Below are 21,584 nucleotides of genomic sequence, written 5' to 3' on the forward strand. Positions count from 1 at the left end.
AAGAGCAACAATGCGTCCTCCCGAGAATGCGACTCTTTCAATTTCAACATCTGTGACTTGAAAGTCCGGACCAATCGTTCAGCGGCACCGTTGGACTGAGGCGAAAACGGCGCGGATGTCAGATGTTGAATACCATTGGCCTGGCAGAATGACTGAAATTCTGCGGACATGAATTGTGGGCCATTGTCGGAAACAATAGTCTACGGAAGACCTTCAATGCAAAAGATAGCAGACAACGCTTGGATGGTGGCGGAGGACGTCGTGGAAGACATCCGGACAACAAAAGGAAAATTACTGAAGGCGTCGACCAGAACCAACCATCGAGCATTCCAGAATGGACCAGCAAAATCAATGTGCAAGCGTTGCCAAGGGGAAGTGGCTTTTGGCCACGCAAAGACTTTCCGCGGCGGTGCGGACTGTTGTTCGGCACACGCCGGGCACGAAGAACACATATTCGTAATCGCAGCATCGATTCCGAACCAAGTACAGTGCTGACGAGCAAGTTGTTTCGTTCGCACTATACCCCAATGTCCTTGGTGAAGAAGCCGTAAAACAGAGGACTGTAACGAACGTGGGACCACGACTCTGGACTGATCATTATCAGAACGCAACAACAAAACACCACGTCGAACAAAAAGTCTCTCCTTGTGAGCAAAAAATCGGCGAACCAACGGATCCTCGATCCGAGACTTTGACAAAGGCCATTGCGTAGCAACAAAACGTAAAACAGTAGCAAGGACAGGGTCAGCAGCTGTGGCTGTAGCGACACGACGAAAATCAATTGGAAACGATTCGACCACTTCATCGGTTTCCGAATCAATGAACATGCAAGCAAGTTCGGAAGAATCGAATGCTTTATCCTCAGCAACAGGCAAACGGGACAACGCATCGGCGTTTCCGTGCTTAGCAGTGGACCGATACAAGATATCGTAGCGGTACTGCGAGAGGAAAATAGACCAGCGAATGAATTTCTGCGCTGTACGTGGAGGTACAGGCTTGGTCGGATGAAAAAGCGATGTCAAAGGTTTGTGGTCTGTGATGATGGTAAAGTGACGACCATACAAGAAATCATGGAACTTAGTAACACCGAACACGAGAGCCAAAGCTTCTTTCTCTATCTGGGAATAATTGCGTTGCGCAGACGAGAGCAATTTGGACGCAAAGGCAATAGGGCGATCATGGGAGCCAACTTTGTGCGCAAGCACAGCACCGATCCCGAAATCCGATGCATCTACCATCAACAAAAGGGGTTTCTGGGGATCGAATGGCGTAAGGCAAGTATTAGAAAGCAACGCCGATTTCAACTGGCGAAAGGCGCGTTCACATTCCGTCGTCCAGACGAACGGAACACCTTTACGGCGTAAGCGATGAAGCGGAGCTGAAATGGAAGAGGCATTGCGCACATATTTATTGTAATAATTAATTTTACCCAACACACTCTGTAGCTGTTTCATATTTTGAGGGGAAGGCAATTCTTGTATGGCACGGAGGTGCTCTGGACTCGGATGTATGCCTTGAGCATTAATGACATGTCCCAGGTATGGTAAGTCACGAGCAAAAAACACACATTTGTCCTTCCTCAAGCGAAGACCATTTTGCCGCAAGACCTGAAATAATGCTCGTAAGTTCGCAAGATGATCTTCTTCTGTCTGTCCGGAGATCACTATATCGTCCAGATAGTTTGCTGCAGTAGGGACCGACGCACAAATAGTTTGTAAATATTGCTGAAACAAGGCAGGGGCGGATGCACACCCGAATGGCAGTCTTTTGAAGCGGTACAATCCAAGATGCGTGTTAACCACCAATACGCGCTGGGATTCGTCGTCCACCGGTATTTGCAAGTACGCATCGGCTAGGTCCAACTTTGAAAAATATTTTCCCGGGCACAGTTGAGCAAAAAGATCTTCCGGGCGGGGCAAAAGGAAAAGTAGCAGTCACTAGCTGTGGATTCACTGTGGCCTTGAAGCCCACGCAAAGTCTCAATTTTCCGGAAGGTTTTGGCAAAATTACTAAGGGTGAGGCCCAGAGAGAAGCTTGCACACGTTCAATTACACCCTGTGATTCGAGATCGTGTAACGTTCTTGCGACCTCATCACGCAATGCGTGGGGAACATTGCGCGCCCTGAAAAATTTCGGTTGCGCGTTTACCTTCAGTTCTAAATGTGCTTCATAGTTTGTAGCGCAACCTAAGCCCGGTGCAAAAATGTCTGCAAATTCGTCACACAGCCGAGAAACACTCTCTGTAGGCACAGTCTGATTCACTGATAGGACCTGATTTACAATAGACATGTTAAACAACTGAAATAAATCTAGACCAAACAAGTTCACTGCAGAAGAAGAACGAAGAACGTAAAATGACACAAGTTTTGTTTGTCCCTTGTATGTTGCAAGAAGGCTGCACTGTCCTAACACAGGAATTGTCTGTCCGGAATATGTAGTTAGCTTAACATTTGCGGAACGCAACGGAGGTTTGCCCAGTTGTTTGTACGTGTCGTGATTGAGCAATGAAACTGCAGCTCCGGTATCGAGCTGGAATGGTATCACTTTGCCTTCAAAGTCTAAGTCCACAAAAAGTTTATTGTCCTGCTGACGACAAAAGCGACTGTTTTGTGCAATTTGAATAGACACTGGTACAGAATCACTTGCTAATTGACGTGATTTCCGGCGACGTCGACGCACAGTTTTTGTGGGACGATCACAGTCACTGTTAGAGAAAGTGTCACTGGACGAAGCGGAATTAACGACATGAATGTCCATAGGCGAAGGTCCACGAGCCTGAGTGTCCTTGGTTCGATTCCGGCGCGAAGCAAAGGGCCTGGAATGATTGTGATTGTCTGATCCGAGCTTTTTCTGGCAAACACTTTGAACATGTCCTTTCTTATTGCAGAAAAAGCAAATAGCTTGGCGTGACGGGCAATGTTCACGCGAATGTCTAGTAGCACACCGCGGGCACGATTTCACTACATTTGTGGGCTGGCGCGGCACACGTGGCTTAGCGCGCTGCGGCAGCTGTGCGGACGTGCGCGAGGCCCGGTTACCGGGCCGCGCAGCGCGTCCAGCGGGCCGGTTAATGTTACACACGGCTGGCGAAGTTTCAAAAGATGCCTGAGCACAGTCAAGTGTGTCCTGTCTATCCAATATGTCTATCACTTGTTGAAGGGAGGGATTAACTAGTTTCAAAATTTGCTCCCGTATGCGAACATCAGAAACGTTCTGTGCAATTGCATCACGCACCATTGTATCTGAATAAGAAAGACCACAGTCACATTCAAAGGCACAGTCCCTAGTAAGTCCTTGCAATGTTGCTACCCACTCCCTATTAGTTTGACCGGCCGTACGTTTTGTACGAAAGAACGTATACCGTTTTGCAACCACATTAACTGTTTCTTTGAAATAGGCATCTAAAGCAGACAAAATTTCCTCGTAGGACAGAGTTGCTACGTCGCGTCGGGGAAACAATTTCACTATCACACGGTATGTGGACACACCGACACAAGAAAGCAAATACGGCTGCCGCTCATTACCTTGAATTCTGTAGGCAGCGAGGTGGAACGCAAACTGGCGGGACCACTCGTGCCATGTTTCTTGGTTCGGGTCGTAGTGCCTAAAAGGCGGTGCAACGGCAGGTTGTGGCTGCGGTAGCGGTGAAGCGGCGGCGGCCGCATCGGTGTGCAGCGCACGTTGACCCTGGACGAGCTGTCCAAGGGCATCCAATAACGCCTGCGTCTGCTGATTCTGCAAGCGATAAAATTCGGACAGTACATCTGGAGAATGTGGCGAAGCCATGACACAATTAAATGTAAGCAATCAGAAAGAACTCTCATCCCATCCTCGTCGCCAATGTTGTGTCGGTAGCTGGGCCGACACCGTGAAGTTGAGATGGCTGAAAAGGCAAGCTAGACTAACGCAGACGGGCGTGAAGTACTGGAACAGGATACGTAATTAATGTTAGGAAGAAAAGTACGGAGCAGGTTTAATACTTAACTTTACTCAATCATTGGTACATCGATCTTGACGATACACAGGAGACTTTAAGTACAATCACTGTATGGCTAATGGCGCCTTGCTAGTTCATAGCCATTAACTTAGCTGATGGCTATTCTGTCTCTCGGCTAATGAGAGAGAAAGGCTTCGTACATCTGGTCGGTAGCTAGGTTCTCGTACAACTGGGACGAGTGCTCTCTCGTATCACGAGACCTGCCTTGGTGGTGGCGCTAGGTCTGCGATTACACAGTGGCGACACGCGGGTCCGACATGTACTAAATGGACCGCGGCCGATTTAAGCTACCACCTAGCAAGTGTGGTGTCTGGCGGTGACACCACAGGTACAGTACAATAAAAACCTACCACATTGCATCACAAGTAAATAAGTACAAGCTTCCGGATTGCACCGCTACCAATAAATGACCTACATGTTCCTTACTGAACAAAGTCTGTAAAAAATGGACAAAAGGAAAGAAACACAAAATGAAAACAGCTTTTGCTTTGTTAGAGCGAGGACAATAATTTTGTGACTTTTATGTTTACAGCAGATCACATTTACAAAAGTGTTGGAAAACAGAGTAGCGTAGCAATGTGCAGCGCTGCCCCACACCGGCGAGGGTACGATCGACAATGACAATCGCTGCACTTGCAGCGAGTTACATCTGGTGACGTCACATGTTCAACACTCGTCATCCACTTTCGGGGTATTTACCGACATTTGCGGCCCCATGGGTCTTACATTAAATTACTTGTCTCAGCAACATCTACGTCGCTTCGCGGTTAATAACAATCACCCTCTAAAATGATTACTACATTGCTGTAGGACCCACACAATATTATTATTGTTTTCATAGTTGTTTTATACGTATAGGCCTCTAGAAGACCACGGGAAGCGTCTACTTGATGCGAGATTTTCTCAAGCGCCGTCGTCTTTCATCTTTTCCTTATTCATTTTCTTCCTTTCTTCGGACCAGCTTGTTCCTCTTCTGAATTTCTTGGCCTCTTAACTCACACTCAATTTGAGTACTTTCTAGCTGACTTGTATCTGCTGTGCCAGCATTCTTGCGGCCCTTTCTGACTTCCGTGATACACTTCACCTTCTTATTGACTTATGTGTACTCTAATATCTGTTCAGCTTATCTGCTGTGCGACATTCTCTTGATATGCCCGTTAAATTCCAGTCGACGTTTCTTAATTTCATGTACTGTATCAGATATCTGTTCGGTCTCTTGTCTACTCTGCAATATCTAGCCTTATTCTCTCTATAATTTTTCTTATGTTTCTTCTGTCTAATTTCTTTATGTTTTGCAGTGTACCCGTGCTCAACGTTCCTAATGTGTACAAGGTTTTTGGCTTGATGACAGTGTTGCACTACCTCATTTTCACATTAAGTGAGGCTGTTAGAAATAAACAGCGTCAATTGTTTCATTCATTCATTAGTGAGTGCTTTAATAAAACAGCTACAAAAACTAAATATCATTTATCTTCCGTCATTTTGACTATGTGTCAGGTCCAAAGAAAATTCTTTTTCATTCTAAAGTACAGTTAGGCGATAATGTTGATGATAACGGGGCGGGGGAGAGACAGAGGTTGGGGGGGGGGGGCGGATAGGTACTAGCTGATATCGTACTGCACGCAGACGTAATAATGTCGCTAAGGCTGTGAACCACGGACATATAACACTACCTCTCAGTTAGAAAAGAGCAAATACCTGTGACCCGTGATACACATTGTGGAAGCAATAATAGTACCACGTACAAGGAGTTTCGAAATCTCTGTTACAAATTTCTTTGGTGAAGTACACGCCAGGGAGTAATTTGCACCTGACGAAGAATCACATTTCTGTACTGAACCGTGTACGTACTTCGGGGGAAAGCATATGAAACAGTTTTTTTCCATTCTTCTGCATCTATTGGATGCGAGATTTATCATAATTGCAGTCACCATAGTTGCTGAAAAAGAAAGTAATTTGTTGATGATAATCAGTGTTTAGTCTCTAACTAACGAATCTGTAGCATTAACATCTATACCGCTTGCCTCATCCTGATGTCACAGAGACTCGGAATCGCAAGACGAAATATCTTCTGCACTAGGCATTTGACCGCTACTTCTGAACACAACGTGCTGCTGCAAATGAACAGTTTTGACGCTGGCGAGTGCAGCAGGTCATTCGAATCACGGGTCGTTATTCGAATGTCACTCATCTTCGTTGGTTCCAAGCTAGAGGTACAGACGTGACCGTACATATGTATACAATTCCATACTAAACTTGAACAACTTTAGTCAAGAAAGTATTGCCAACCGCGTTTTAACCACACAGCAAACTTTTAAAACGAGATTATTCCGATACACAAACTGATACTCTACGAAAAATCGAAGGCAATTCAAAGACTGGCATCTCATGAAACTGGAAAGTTGCGGTAGGTGTGAACAGTCGTTCGGGAACCTTGTTGCCTTAGTTCCTGATTTTCGTTAACTTGAACTGCTTTTAGCATAATAGTGGTATACTAACTTTGAAAGGAGGATGCGGCGATCCACTCTAACCACAGAAGGCGTGCGTTTCTGTATGACTACTGTATGGAACCACTGCATTGTAAACGATCAGTACGTAAGTAGTTTGAGGTCTCAGCATCTACACAGTGTCTTTGTTACGCAAGCCTTCCATTCAATAAAAATGGAAGGAGAACAGGTAGTAACGACAACTTTCAAAGATTATGTAATCCTTCTTATTGTAACGGAGACACAAGACATCCGTTGAATGAGATGGACTGAAAACTAAATTATGTTTAACAATGAATGGAGTTAAGTAACAAGTAATTTAGCATAATGTTAGAAAGGGCATCGATATAATGAACATAAAAATTACGAAAGTCAGAGTACTAGATGATTTCAGAGCATTTTGATGTTCAAAACACAAGGTTACACAATACGGCTGAAGTAAGGGAGGGAAAAAAAGGTTACGATTGACACAGGCAGAGAAACCTTTTCAGCAAATCTAGTTATATTGGTATGGAATATTAATAGACTCTAAATGAGACAGGCCGCTGGAGTGACAATGGAAAAGACACTTGAGAAACAGACCATGAAAAAAAATTGTTTATCCTAAGGCGACAAAGCTTTAGGGTAATGGACACTCAGGAATAGTTAACTTGTCAGTATACAGATCAGTCGAGAGTTGGATCTCAAGCAGATAAGACTATCGAGGGAATTTCATGTAATACATGTGGAAAGGGAAAGTTAGCACGAAATAGGATAAATGGAAGATGGTATCACACCCCTACACACATAATAACACTGTAGCTGGCCGATGTCTATGCATATGTTTGAGAAAACTTAGAATGACGGGTCTTTCTAACAGCAAGAGAAGCCAAAAGAATTATTTTTAGAATTTTTGTTTGTTTTTCTGTCTGTACATATATTTGTACGTGCCTCACGCAAAAACTATTGCACGAAATTTGATGCGGTTTTCTCATTTGTGCTGCTGGAGGTCTACCTTATTATCTAGTACCAGTTTCATCTTGATACGCCGCCTAGTAGTCGAATTATTTATACGTATACAGTGCTTTTTTTTTAATTGGATTAGTACGGAGAAATCGGAATCCATCGGAGATACCGGAAAACTGTCTTAGAAATCTTCAGGTGCTTTTTGTGAAAGCAAGTTTTCAATAATCATATTGTGGTCAAGTATGACTTGTCCCTAGAAACTGAGTGAAATTGGCGAAGTTTCTTCTCGAAGAGGTTCGACTCGGTTTCGTGTAAGCATGACTTCATTATGAAGAAAGAAAATTGGGACTACGGAAACTGAACCAAACCAAATAAATGACAGATTCCGTCAAAGGCTTCAGGATTTTCCTAGATTCATGTGGGTTCGAGAACCACGATGACAAAGTCTTGGTGAAAAGCTATAGTTGGATAAAACATAGGCTAAACAAAAGGTTGCTTATAGTTAAATATGGACAGACGTAATTTGTGACAGAAACCTCTGAATATTAGGCGGGATACTACAAATTAAATCACGAGCCACGGTCCATGTCTCTGCGTTGATTGACTTCACTTGTTTGCACCCAATAAGTTTCGGTTACTCGTGCTAGGCATCTTCAGAGGTGTATAATGAAATTAAAATTATTTATTACGCATATTTTGACATAAGATTAGTAATGATAGGTACCAACTTGTTTCAGTCCAGCTATATTCATTTGCAACTATATGGTTGGGTTTCTTACGTACATTCATTCTTCCTTTTGTTGTTCTATATCTGTCAGTTGAACATAGTTTCTTGAAATTGATAGGTCACATTTAAACACATCTTTGCACACAATGTAGTGCACTGCACATGTTCTTGTTTACATGCTTTAGGTTGGTTGGTTGACTTGGAGGAGGGGACCAAACAGCGAATCACCAGTCCCATCGAATAAGGGAAGTATGGGGAAGGAAGCCAGCCGTGCCATTTCAAAGGAACCATCCAGGCATTTCCCTGAAGCGATTTAGGGAAATCTCGGAAAACCTTAATCAGGATGGCCGGACGCGGATTTGAGCCGTCGTCCTCCCGAATGCGAGTCCAGTGTGCTAACCACTGCTCCACCTCGCTCGGTCATGATTTAGAGTTGGCTGTAGGATCGTGACAGCTCTAGAGGGAGAGGGAATGGAGTGGAGTGTGGTGTTGATGTGGGTGTAGTGGGAGGGGGAGGCGACTGGTGGGGCACTGAGTGTGCGTGTCCGTTCGTGCGTGCGTGCGTGCGTGTGTGTGTGTGTGTGTGTGTGTATGTGTATGTGGGTGTTTTACTATGAACTGAAGAGGTAAACATTACATAAATGCGTAGTATTTTATCTTTGATATATTAACAGAGCAGGTTTGTTGTGATTATTGAATACAAAATTTTCCTTCATAAGGTCATTCTGAGCAGTTTTAGTGTTCTACGCAGGTAAAATATTGACATGCCAGGAATTTGAGTCTTTCGTTAGACACAACCTCTCAACCCACCACATGTTGTGTCCACACCATAAGCACGTGGGGTCACTCGTATTTTTTGTACAATCGAGAGTGATGCATGTAAGCGTGTTTGATGAAGGCTTCTTTCGTTTGTCCGACACATCCAGAAACGACGACGACACAGGTTGCACATCTGTCTACAAATCATCGATAATCCTTACTCTACGTGTTCGCACAGTTTTCCCTTTCAAAATAAAATGTTGTGTTCAAAGGAAAGTTAGACAAAGCAGCTGAAGCGTGAATGAAATCATTGTGAATTTTAAAACAGGCTAATCAATCTATCTTTAACGAATGAATTTTGCTGCCGTCCTACATGTGCACAGAAATAAGCAAGACTTCTTGAAATGCACGTTTATATCTCAAAATTGCAAAGGCAGTGGGAGGAAAACATATACAACCGCAAACTATGAGTACAGTGTAGCACTAAGCTCGACGTATGCCACCCCCTCGCCCCGCCCCCCTTTACCACTCCCCTTTCCATAATTTCCATTTCACTTTTGAATGGCGTGAGACACTAATAAATGTCGGTTAAGACTCTGTATTTACCACAACCATTATTCCGAGAAATACACAAGACAGAGTAATATCTCCATACGTCAATCGGTTTCGCAGTTTTAAGCAGTGAGTCACTTCATGATATAGATCGCCTCTCTGGTAGTGTACGCCAGTAGCGTTATTCAACCATCTCAGTGAAGCTTGTACGCTTAGGGACAATCTTGCAGCGAAACATGAATGTTTTATCTGTGATTGTAATGATAACGGTGCTGGACCGAGGAGCACAGATTCAAGAACTGTCCGAATGAGGACTTTGTAAGCAGATTCCTATGTGAATGCATTGGATTGTTTTTCCTTTTACAAGAAATATCTAGCATGCGCCTTTCGTAGAACTAATTTTATGTGGTTGTTCCGTCATAAATGGAAAGCGAATTTATAGATATTTTATGGTCATGAATGTTTTCACCGATTTTCAACGGGGCAGTAATGTGTGTTACCGCTTACTTACGCACCACACTTTATTATGACGTGGAGTATACAAAAGATTTTGAAATATGGTATTGAATACGAGTGAACATATACATTCCCACATTAGAGGCACAGTGATGTGGGTAAAGTTAGAAACCATTTTTCATTGTAGACATAGGACATCTTGACCGGTTGAAGTACATATTATAATTAACAGGGAAATTCAGTGTGGCAGGAATACAAAAATGAAACGTTTGTCACGAGTTACTGCATTCTATACAATATCAGTTAGAGTGTTTGCTTGTTGTGCATTATAACCTTTGCCCAAAGTTAGTTTGCTATTATATAGGTTCAAGTTCCATGATCATTTGGACGAAGTGGAACGAGTCATTTAACATTCGCTTCCTAAACTGATCTGTGAATACGGCTACATGTTGCACATTTATTATTATTATTATTATTGTTACTGATAGCGAATTCCCGCAATAAATGGAAGAAATTGAGCAAATAACTGAATCAGCTTTTATGTAGGTTCTTCTTGTTGTTCCAGCTGACTTTTATTCTTTCCGAGAATGCTTTTTTACGTTCTTCCAATCACTTTCGTCTCTCCTTTCTTGTTTTCGATGCTCCAATGCAACTTCCCATTTGTAGAATTTGTGTGTGAACGTGAATCTTTCTAAAATGTCGGTTGGTCTTACTTTTGTGTTTTTTAGGTCCCTTCGAATTTCGTTCGGCCAAGGCGTTGAGTTTTTATGTGATGTTACGTAGTCTGTCATCCTTTTTGTAAGTCGCTTTTCTGATAATCTGTTGAGATGACCAAAGAATTTCATTCACGTTTTCTTTATATCAGTTGCGATGTTTGAAATTTTTTTATATTGTTTTGATCTGTTGTGCCCTGCAATTGTCTTGGACATGTCTCGCTCCTAAAATTTTCATAATGATCTTTCTCTCCCCTTTTTTGATTTCTTAAAGTTCGTGTTTTCTGTTAGATGTCATTGTTTCACTCGCATAATGACTGTTGGTTTTATAAACGTGTTATACACTCCTGGAAATTGAAATAAGAACACCGTGAATTCATTGTCCCAGGAAGGGGAAAGTTTATTGACACATTCCTGGGGTCAGATACATCACATGATCACACTGACAGAACCACAGGCACATAGACACAGGCAACAGAGCATGCACAATGTCGGCACTAGTACAGTGTATATCCACCTTTCGCAGCAATGCAGGCTGCTATTCTCCCATGGAGACGATCGTAGAGATGCTGGATGTAGTCCTGTGGAACGGCTTGCCATGCCATTTCCACCTGGCGCCTCAGTTGGACCAGCGTTCGTGCTGGACGTGCAGACCGCGTGAGACGACGCTTCATCCAGTCCCAAACATGCTCAATGGGGGACAGATCCGGAGATCTTGTTGGCCAGGGTAGTTCACTTATACCTTCTAGAGCACGTTGGGTGGCACGGGATACATGCGGATGTGCATTGTCCTGTTGGAACAGCAAGTTCCCTTGCCGGTCTAGGAATGGTAGAACGATGGGTTCGATGACGGTTTGGATGTACCATGCACTATTCAGTGTCCCCTCGACGATCACCAGTGGTGTACGGCCAGTGTAGGAGATCGCTCCCCACTCCATGATGCCGGGTGTTGGCCCTGTGTGCCTCGGTCGTATGCAGTCCTGATTGTGGCGCTCACCTGCACGGCGCCAAACACGCATACGACCATCATTGGCACCAAGGCAGAAGCGACTCTCATCGCTGAAGACGACACGTCTCCATTCGTCCCTCCATTCACGCCTGTCGCGACACCACTGGAGGCGGGCTGCACGATGTTGGGGTGTGAGCGGAAGACGGCCTAACGGTGTGCGGGACCGTAGCCCAGCTTCATGGAGACGGTTGCGAATGGTCCTCGCCGATACCCCAGGAGCAACAGTGTCCCTAATTTGCTGGGAAGTGGCGGTGCGGTCCCCTACGGCACTGCGTAGGATCCTACGGTCTTGGCGTGCATCCGTGCGTCGCTGCGGTCCGGTCCCAGGTCGACTGGCACGTGCACCTTCCGCCGACCACTGGCGACAACATCGATGTACTGTGGAGACCTCACGCCCCACGTGTTGAGCAATTCGGCGGTACGTCCACCCGGCCTCCCGCATGCCCACTATGCGCCCTCGCTCAAAGTCCGTCAACTGCACATACGGTTCACGTCCACGCTGTCGCGGCATGCTACCAGTGTTAAAGACTGCGATGGAGCTCCGTATGCCACGGCAAACTGGCTGACACTGACGGCGGCGGTGCACAAATGCTGCGCAGCTAGCGCCATTCGAAGGCCAACAGCGCGGTTCCTGGTGTATCCGCTGTGCCGTGCGTGTGATCATTGCTTGTACAGCCCTCTCGCAGTGTCCGGAGCAAGTATGGTGGGTCTGACACACCGGTGTCAATGTGTTCTTTTTTCCATTTCCAGGAGTGTAGTTCCGAATTTTTGTCTATCTTGACATGAATTTTTTGTTGTAGAAGTTTTGGACTTTTTAGACTATTAGATGCGGTATTGTTGCAATATTTTTACAAGACTTGTCATTTCGATGAAATGTCTGAGGTATTTAAAGTACGGGACCCTGCTGATTTTACCGTATTTCTTTTCGTCGTTGAACACAAGAAATGAGTGAAGAGATTTCTAACCCTACGTCTTCTGCACATTTATAACCCTACGTCTTCTGTACATTTTGTAAGTATCTCAAGCTGTCTGACGCTAGTCTCTTCGTCGTCTGCAAGTATCGCCAGATCTCGGCAAACATGACGTATGACACGTAGAGCTTGTTTTTAAGGAAGCTCATTATGATTGGCTTCCAAAACTCACGTTTATTGAGTTATTTCTCCAATTCTTTGATAATCTTGTCTAGGAAGATCTTGAACAGAACAAGAGAAGATCCATCACCTTGTCCCACACATGCTAGAATGTCTGAGGGCTCTGAAATTTTTCTCGTGTATTACACTCTACCGTGCAACGGCCTTGCCGCCATTGATACACCGTTTCCCGTGAGATCACCGAAGTTAAACGCTGTTGGGCGTGGCCGGAACTTGGATGGGCTACCATCCAGCCGCCATGCGCTGTTGCCATTTTACGGGGGACATTCAGTCTCGTGATGCCAATTGAGGAGCTACTCGACCGAATAGTAGCGTCTTCGGTCAAGAATACCATCATTACGACAGGGAGAGCGGTGTGCTGATTCCATGCCCCTCCTATCCGCATCCTGCCCTGAGGATGACATGGCGGTCGGATGGTCCCGGTAGGCCACTCGTGGCCTGAAGACGTTTTTTTTTTTCACTCTACTATTTTCTTACGTGTTCTTGTGTTTCTGTTTCCAATTATCTGTCTTCTAAAATTTGGAATAGTGAGAGACCATCTATCAAGCCACGTGACTTATCGCAATCTATAAATGTGCATACTAGAGGTTTTTGTCTGAGCCTCGCATTTATAATTTTTGTCTTCTTTTCTCTCTCTCTCTCTCTCTCTCTCTCTCTCTCTCTCTGTGTGTGTGTGTGTGTGTGTGTGTGTGTGTGTGTGTGTGTGTGTGTGTGTGTGTCGTCTACCAGTAGCAGGGAGCTCTTCCTCAGGATTCACGCAACATCCCAGCAACCTAAGCTATGTCATAGTTACTTGGATCCAACATACTTCTGCCATGAAAAGTCATCCTTTTCTATCACATGCCCGTGGACAGCTGAACCATGTAGCATGCTGCTGTTACACATTGATGAGCCAGTACACTATGACCGCCGTCCACTGGGAGACTGAACGGCTCCTGGTGCTCATTCGTGTATGCACTGCGGTAAGGGAAGAACGAAAGCTGAACAGATACCAATGGCGAAACATCTTTGCGATAACAGGGACCGTAAATTGACAAGTGGCAGATTCATTTGGCTCTGCTTCTGAGAATGTGTAACTCAAAAATGAAGGAACTAGTCGGCTTTTCACGTGCTAACGTCGTGAGCATCTTTGGAAAGAGAATGACGGACTGTAAAATCACGAGTCGGTGACAGTGTGTTGAACGTCCAAACCTCATCAACGTAGAGATCGGACTATTGAGTTCACTCCCACGCCCCATGTTTGAAGCAGTATAGGCACCGGATTGTGACAGATCTGCGGAAAGAGAACAGCCCAAGCGTTACCGACCACACCGTTTAGCGGACATTACTGAGCAAGGGCCTCAGCAGCAGATGATCGATGTGTTTCTAAGTCAACTTGAGGACAAAGTCAATTATGATTACAGTGGGCACGGGATCTTCGAGGTCTGACCGCGGTTCATTTGATTCGTGTGGCATTGTCGGATGAATCAAGTTTTTTTTGTTTCACCAGGGCGATGGTCGAATCCTGATACGTCAACGAGGGCAATGTCTGCCCGAAAGACTCATCGCGCCACGGACTCAGACCAGTGGATGCAGTAAGTTGCTACAGGGGACATTGGCCTGAGGGCCTATAGGACCTTAATATCTTCTCCATACGGCGATGGTAGCTTTCCCCTGGATGGCTGTGCGGTCTGTTGGCCGGAATGGTTCCAAAGCGGTTTGAGATCGGTTATAGTCAATAAACATTGACCTCTGTATCACCAAATTCAGTGATCTGCACCCAACGGCGCACATCTGGGATGCTATAGTGCTCCAGCACCGAATCCAAAAACCTCTAATCCATAATATACTAGAATTGTGTGTGGTATGTGCGTGGCCTTGTGTAACACACGTCTGGAAAACTAACCAGCACCTTTTGAGTCCATCCCACACAGAATCGCTTCTAGAGGTAGCTACTTTGACTAATACTCACAACGTCCTGTGTCCTGGGTGTTGACCCTAACCACTGTTTACATATTTTGTAAAAATCATCAACCAATAGCAGCCAAAGACTGTCAGCGGAAGAAGACACCCCACATCCGCCAACGCCGTTGTCAAAGGGGGGTCAGGAGCGGACAGTGGCTCTGAGTTCTATGGGACTTAACATCTTAGGTCATCAGTCCCCTAGAACTACTTAAACCTAACTAACCTAAGGACAGCACACAACACCCAGTCATCACGAGGCAGAGAAAATCGCTGACCGAGCGGACAGTGGTTGATGGCACTCTGTTGCCCTTGCGGTGGGAAACTTCCCCCAAAAGGCGGAAGAATGAGCAACGATCAACGCAATGAGAATACATAAACAAATTGAAACCACTTCATTAAAGACACGTAAGGTGTACAGGACATGTGGCCTGTCACTGAAATAGTGTCATGATGATCTCCCCACTGGCAAAAGATCCCGGATTGGTTCGCGATTTGGATCTCCAGCAGAGGGGTGATAACAGTGAGGTAACCATGAGAACAACGGGATACCATTCATCAGTCAGACCATGGAGTTTCAGAAGGCTCAATGTAATAGGAAAGCCAGAAAATCTGCAAAGGGAAATGTGATGTCTTTGTGTAGACATACAGGGATACAGGGAAGTGAAGTGGAAAGAAGATAAGAATTTCTGGTCAAACAAATATAAGATAATATCAACAGCAACAGGAAATGGTGTAACAGGAGTAGGATTCGTTAAGAATAGGTAGTATTGCTCTCATCAAATTCAGTAGCAAACCACTGCCGACAATTGTAGTTCTGGTAGACATGCCACTGCCACATGTAGCAGTGAAGAGGTAGAGATAGTATATGACGATATTGAATGAATAATGCAAAAATAAAGGGAGTAGAAAATGTAACAAATATGGTGGATTGGAATTCCGTGGGGAGACAGGGGAAAGATTTAGGGCACAGTAATGGTTTGGCAGTAGAATGAGGGAAAAGAAGGAGTAATTGAGTTATGCGGAGAATTTCAGTTAGTAATAGCAATTATGCTGTTCAGTAGGCACTAGATGGGGAAATATACTTGGAAAAGGCTTTCAGATATGGGAAAATTTCAGCTGGATTACATCACTGTCAGACAGGGATGAAATCAGATCTTGAAATGCTAGGTGTGCCCAGCGTCAGATATAGACTAAGATCACAATTTAATAATGGTGAAGAGTACACTGAAGTTTAAGAGAATCGTCCATAAGAATCAGAGTGAAAGTTACTGAGGAATAATAAGACGCGTCTCAGACATGCTTAAGACGTGGATAGGCAGTTCAGTTGAAGAGGACATCTGTAAAGGGAAGAATCACATATGTGGCATTGACAGAATAGGTACTAGGATTGTAACTGCGGGGAACCCTTGGGTTACAGATGAAAGAGTGCAAGCAATCAATGAAAGAAGGAAGTACAACAATGTTCAGGGAAAGAGAGGAACATAGCAACATAAATCATTCAGGAATCAGATAAATATAAGGTGCAGGAAATCAAGGCGAAATGGTTGCAGGAGAAGTGTGAAAAGGCGAAAAAGAAGTTATGGTCTGAAGGGCTGAATCAGCATATAGAAAAGTCAAAACAACAATTACAAGTAAGGGTGATAGCATTAAGAAAGTAATGGGAATACCACTGTTAAACACAGAGGAGAGAGCGGATATGCAGAAAAAATACACTTAAGAAATTTGTGCGGGAAAGTCATTATCTAATAACGTGACAGGTGAAGAATTCCGATTCCATATCGAAGAGATAGGAGATCCAGTATTAGAGTCAGAATTTAAAAGAAATTAGGAACCACTTACGATTAAATAACGCAGAAGGCATAAATAATATATCACCTACATTTCTAAACTCATTGGGGAGGGGGGGGGGGGGGAGTGGCAGCCACACGACTATTTGAGTTGATGTGTAGAACTTCGAGGCTTTTCACATACTATCAGCCCTCCGAAATAAATCACCCATATGTTTCTGGAGACAACAAGGGCCAAGAAATGCGAGATCTATCGTAGTACCAACTTAGCCGTACGTGCTTGCCAGTTGATGACAAGAAAATATATAGAAGAATGGAAAATAAATTTGAAGATCTATTAAATGACGATCTGTTTGGCTTTATGGATGGTAAAGGCACAAGAGAGGAAATGCTGATGTTGCTCTTGATAATGCAATCAAGGATGAGGAAAAATTAAGACATGATCATAGGATCTGTGGATCTGGAGAAAGCATTCGACAGTGAAAATGGTGTCAGATAAAGTGTTGTCAGATGCTGGAAATTCTGAGAAAAGTAGGAGTAGGATATGGGAAACACGAGTAAAACACTACATCCACATGAAACAGGAGGGAACAATAAGACTGGAAAACGAAAAACGAAGTTCTCGGATTAAAAAGTGTGTAAGACAAAGGATGCCGTATTTAGACCTCAATGTGTAAACGTTCTCGTTTATGTATGATGTGTAATAAAACTGATGTGAGCTTCGTTTTATCGTTGGCTGTGTCATACTTCGAAGTTTATAAGTGAAACTTTTTTCGGAGAGTAGTAAATAGTCAACATGTTACGCCAGAGAGTTTATGAGTGTATAAGCAGTGTGATCTTTACCTGTTGGTAACATTGAAGTTGAAGTAAGCATATTATGTGAGACTAGCGAGAGAGTAGAATGTTCGGTGTCCTACTGAGCAGACTGAAATTGCTATCAAAGCACAGAAAGAAAGAGATAAATATAAAGTGCAGGAAATCAAGGCGAAATGGTTGCAGGAAAATTGTGAAAAGTCGAAAAAGAAGTTATGGTCTGAAAGACCGAATCAGCATATAGAAAAGTCAAAACAACAATTAGAAGTAAGGGTGATAGCATTAAGATTAATTTCAGAAGTGACAGGAGAAGCATTAAGGATTAAGATTAATTTCAGAAGTTTAGATATCCTGGTAAAGTTGGTGCTACACTAGTTGCTTGCACGTAGTGGTGATGTGTTTGAACAACTGAAAGTTTTAACGCAATTTTTCTATTTTGGTTTGGGTTAGTTACATTCATTGTTCAGACGTGATTAAATAAATTTACCAATTCACATGGCTTACACTCAGAAGCTGCAGTTCTCCCAGTCCATTACCAATTTAATAATTAAATTTATGACACATAAATATTTGTTCTAAAAATATTTTTTAAAGATCATTGTGATTGTTGAGGAATTACTTCAGTTTCAGTAACAGAGATTTTTAAAGAATAAATTACTTTCAATCATTTAGGAAGTCCGTCTCTTCACGAAAGAATTTCACATTTTCTGACTGTGTGTGTCGTCGCATTGCATTTCGGAGAACACCGTGAGATCGTAGCACGAGCTGCTCAGAATAGCTGCACGTCCTTCCATTGCACTGCTCAAGGCTTTCCTTTCCTATTTAGCCTTCATGCTGCTGAGCTGCATATGTATGTTCAGCACCTCGAGCAATACCAACTTTTCGTTGCCATAGATAAGCCATAATAATTTGTCAGGGCCTGTTTTATATTCAAGTCAGAACACAATGAAACCATTTACAGTTAACTTTACTTTTCAAAATTTGTTACCAGATCAATGGAAATAAAATTCAGTTCATATTTCATATGTAGACCGCTTTATTTTGTCAGAGTGCAATGTTACATTCGCTACTGCGTACAAGGCATTTTTATGTAAGAATTTCATACTGTTAACTTGGTGTGTTGGAACTGCAAGTCACGTATTGTGACGTCACGCAATGTACCGCTGCTCACTACTCACAACACAGTTCCACAGGAAAGCTTACTTAGTTCACCGTTTTGGCCGTGTAATTATTTTGGTTGATGTTAATTAAAAATGTAGTTATACAATTCAATTTCAGTTTTGTCGACTCATTTTATCAGGTGGCGTACCCGTAACTACACCACTTGCATTATTTGGAATTAAAACTTTTGTGGACTGGCAAGACAGCCAATCCACAGTGACGGGTAACCGAAAGGCACGCGCTTGAACTCACGCAGGCTGGCGTGAGGTCTGAAACAGGATACGTAATGAATGCTATAAAGAAAAGTACGTAGCTGCTGGAATACTTACCTTTAATCCACAATTGGTGAACATTGGTCTTGTTACTGTACATGCTTCATTAGATACATAGCAAAGGATAAATGGCGCCTTGCTAGGTCGTAGCAATTGACTTAGCTGAAGGCTATGCTAACTATCGTCTCGGCAATTGAGAGCGTAATTCTCAGTGAACCGTTCCTAGCAACGTCGGCTGTACAACTGGGGCGAGTGCTAGTACGTGTCTCTAGACCTGCCGTGTGGTGGCGCTCGGTCTGCGATCACTGACGGTGGCGACACGCGGGTCCGACGTATACTACCGGACCGCGGCCGATTTAAAAGCTACCACCTAGCAAGAGTGGTGTCTGGCGGTGACACCACAAAAACATAGGTACACGAGTAATAAAGATTACCTGTTCAGTTTACTTCAGTTTTACTTCACAAGATTGAACTATGGAAAAGATACAAACGTTAAATCATTAGATAAAAGCAGCAATGGCAGAAACAATAGAAAAGTTCAAGTGCGGAATTAAAATTCAGGATTAAAGCATATCAATGATAAAATTTGCTGATAACATTGCTATCCTCAGTGAAAGTGAAGAGGTATTACAAAATCTGTTCGATGGAAAGAACAGTCTGATAAGTACAGAATATGGAATGAGAGAAAAGCGAAGAAAGGCGGAAGTTATTAGAAGTATCAAAAATTGGAGTAACGACCAACTTAACATCAGAACTGCATATCACGAAGCAGATCAAGTTGAGGAATTTTGCCACCTAGGCAGCAAACTACCCCATGACAGATGGAGCAAGGAGTACATAAAAAGCGGACTATCGCAGGGAAAACGAGAATTCCTATCCAAAACATGTCTGTTTATATTCGTCATAGCCCTTAATATAAAGAAGGAATTTCTGAGAATGTGTGTTTGATGCACAGCATTGTATGGTAGTCGAACATGGACTATGTCAAAACCGGGAAAAAGCATTTGAGATGTGGTGCTACGGAACAATTTTGGACATCAGATGGACTGATAAGGTAATAAATGAGGAAGATTCCCAAATTCTCTGTGAAGTAAGGAGCACATGGAAAACCGTGATAAGGAAATGAGACAGTATTATAGGAAATACGTTAAGACATCAGGGAATACGCTCTATGTACCGTAGGAAACTTTAGACTTAGGGGTAGGTTGTAAGTTCTACTCTGAAATTAAGAGGCCTGCACAGGAGAGAAATTCTCGATAGAGCACATCAAACCAGTTAGAAGACCGTACACACACACACACACACACACACACACACACACACAAACACACACACACACACACACACACAAACACACACGCGCGCACGCGCGCGCACGCAAACAAACAAACAAACAATAAAATCAAAATGGACCAATTTGCACTAAGGGCGTCTAGTTGCCATCCTAATTCGTTAACTGTGAGAATACTTAAGACCGGCACATCCATAAATACTTCAAAAATCCATGTGTGTGTGTGTGTGTGTGTTCCACATCTTCTCCTGAACCATTGGACCAATGTAACCCAAACTTGGTGGACAATCGGTGTGAGGTAAGAACCGCCCTCTTAGCAAATGGGTGGGGGTGAAAAAGAAGAGTAGCCCGTGAAGCGTGAATTCTGAGAATTTATTCACTTACTATTTGAGGATGAGAGCCCTTAGTGACCTGCACTAAACTTTACACACAATTTAAAATTCTTACGAAATTTCCTCCCTGATAACCCGTACAAACCAATGAAAGGGAAAAAGAGTATCGGTTCTATCTTTCCCGCTGTTCGAGCAGATAAAGTACCGCATGAGGCTTGAAATTATAATTTATTGCTTCTTTACTACCAGCTGTGCTAGTGACACATTTTGGAGAAAGTATGCACACACACCACATAATGTGACTGCAAAATTATATCATCTTACGACACATAGCTCAGGAGATATGACGTCATAAAATGTGAATTGCGTGAAAAACTACCTTATCGTGCATGACGTTAAAATTTATTACTTCGTTGTTACTAACTTCCGAGTCGCAGCACATTTTGTAGACAGTATTCACATATGCTTCTGAATGTACCTACAAAATTATATCATTGTAAGACACATTAATTCAAGAGATATGACGTCATAAGCACTGAACATACAGCCCAGCGGATATCCAAAATGGATACACAAAATCATGAAACTAAATCAATGAAAAACGTCAGTACAACCAAAAGAAGAGCTAGGAGTAATAGATGTGAAGGCTACGGCCTTTCTCTTGTATTTGGGTAACGTTTCTTCGGGCGTATCAGAATAATGAAGAGGCATATAGTTGACGTGATCATATTTTCATCGGCCAAGAGAGTTATTCTTCTGGGGTCGCTGAAAGGGGATCTGCGTTTACGAACGGCAGTCGTATTTGAAATCCCTTATAATTTTACTCACTGCGATGACAAAAATCGTGGGACAACTATTAATGTTGTGTCAGATCTACTTTTGAACGGCGTAATGCAGCAGCTCGACGTGGCAAAGAATCAACAAGTCGTTGGAAGTTCCCTGCAGTAATACTAAACCATGCTGCCTCCATAATTGCGAATGTGTTGCCGGTGCAGGATTTTGTGCACGAAACGATCTCTCAATTATGTCCCATTAATGTTCGATGGGATTCACGTCTCACCATCTGGATACAAAAATCATTTGCTCGAACTGTCCAGAATGTTCCTCAAATCACACGCAAACAATTGTGGGGCAGTAACATGAAATAGCTGTTCAGGAACATGGAGGCCATAAATGGCTGCAGATCATA

This window comes from Schistocerca serialis, chromosome 6, assembly GCF_023864345.2.
Source record: "Schistocerca serialis cubense isolate TAMUIC-IGC-003099 chromosome 6, iqSchSeri2.2, whole genome shotgun sequence".
Taxonomy (NCBI): domain Eukaryota; kingdom Metazoa; phylum Arthropoda; class Insecta; order Orthoptera; family Acrididae; genus Schistocerca; species Schistocerca serialis.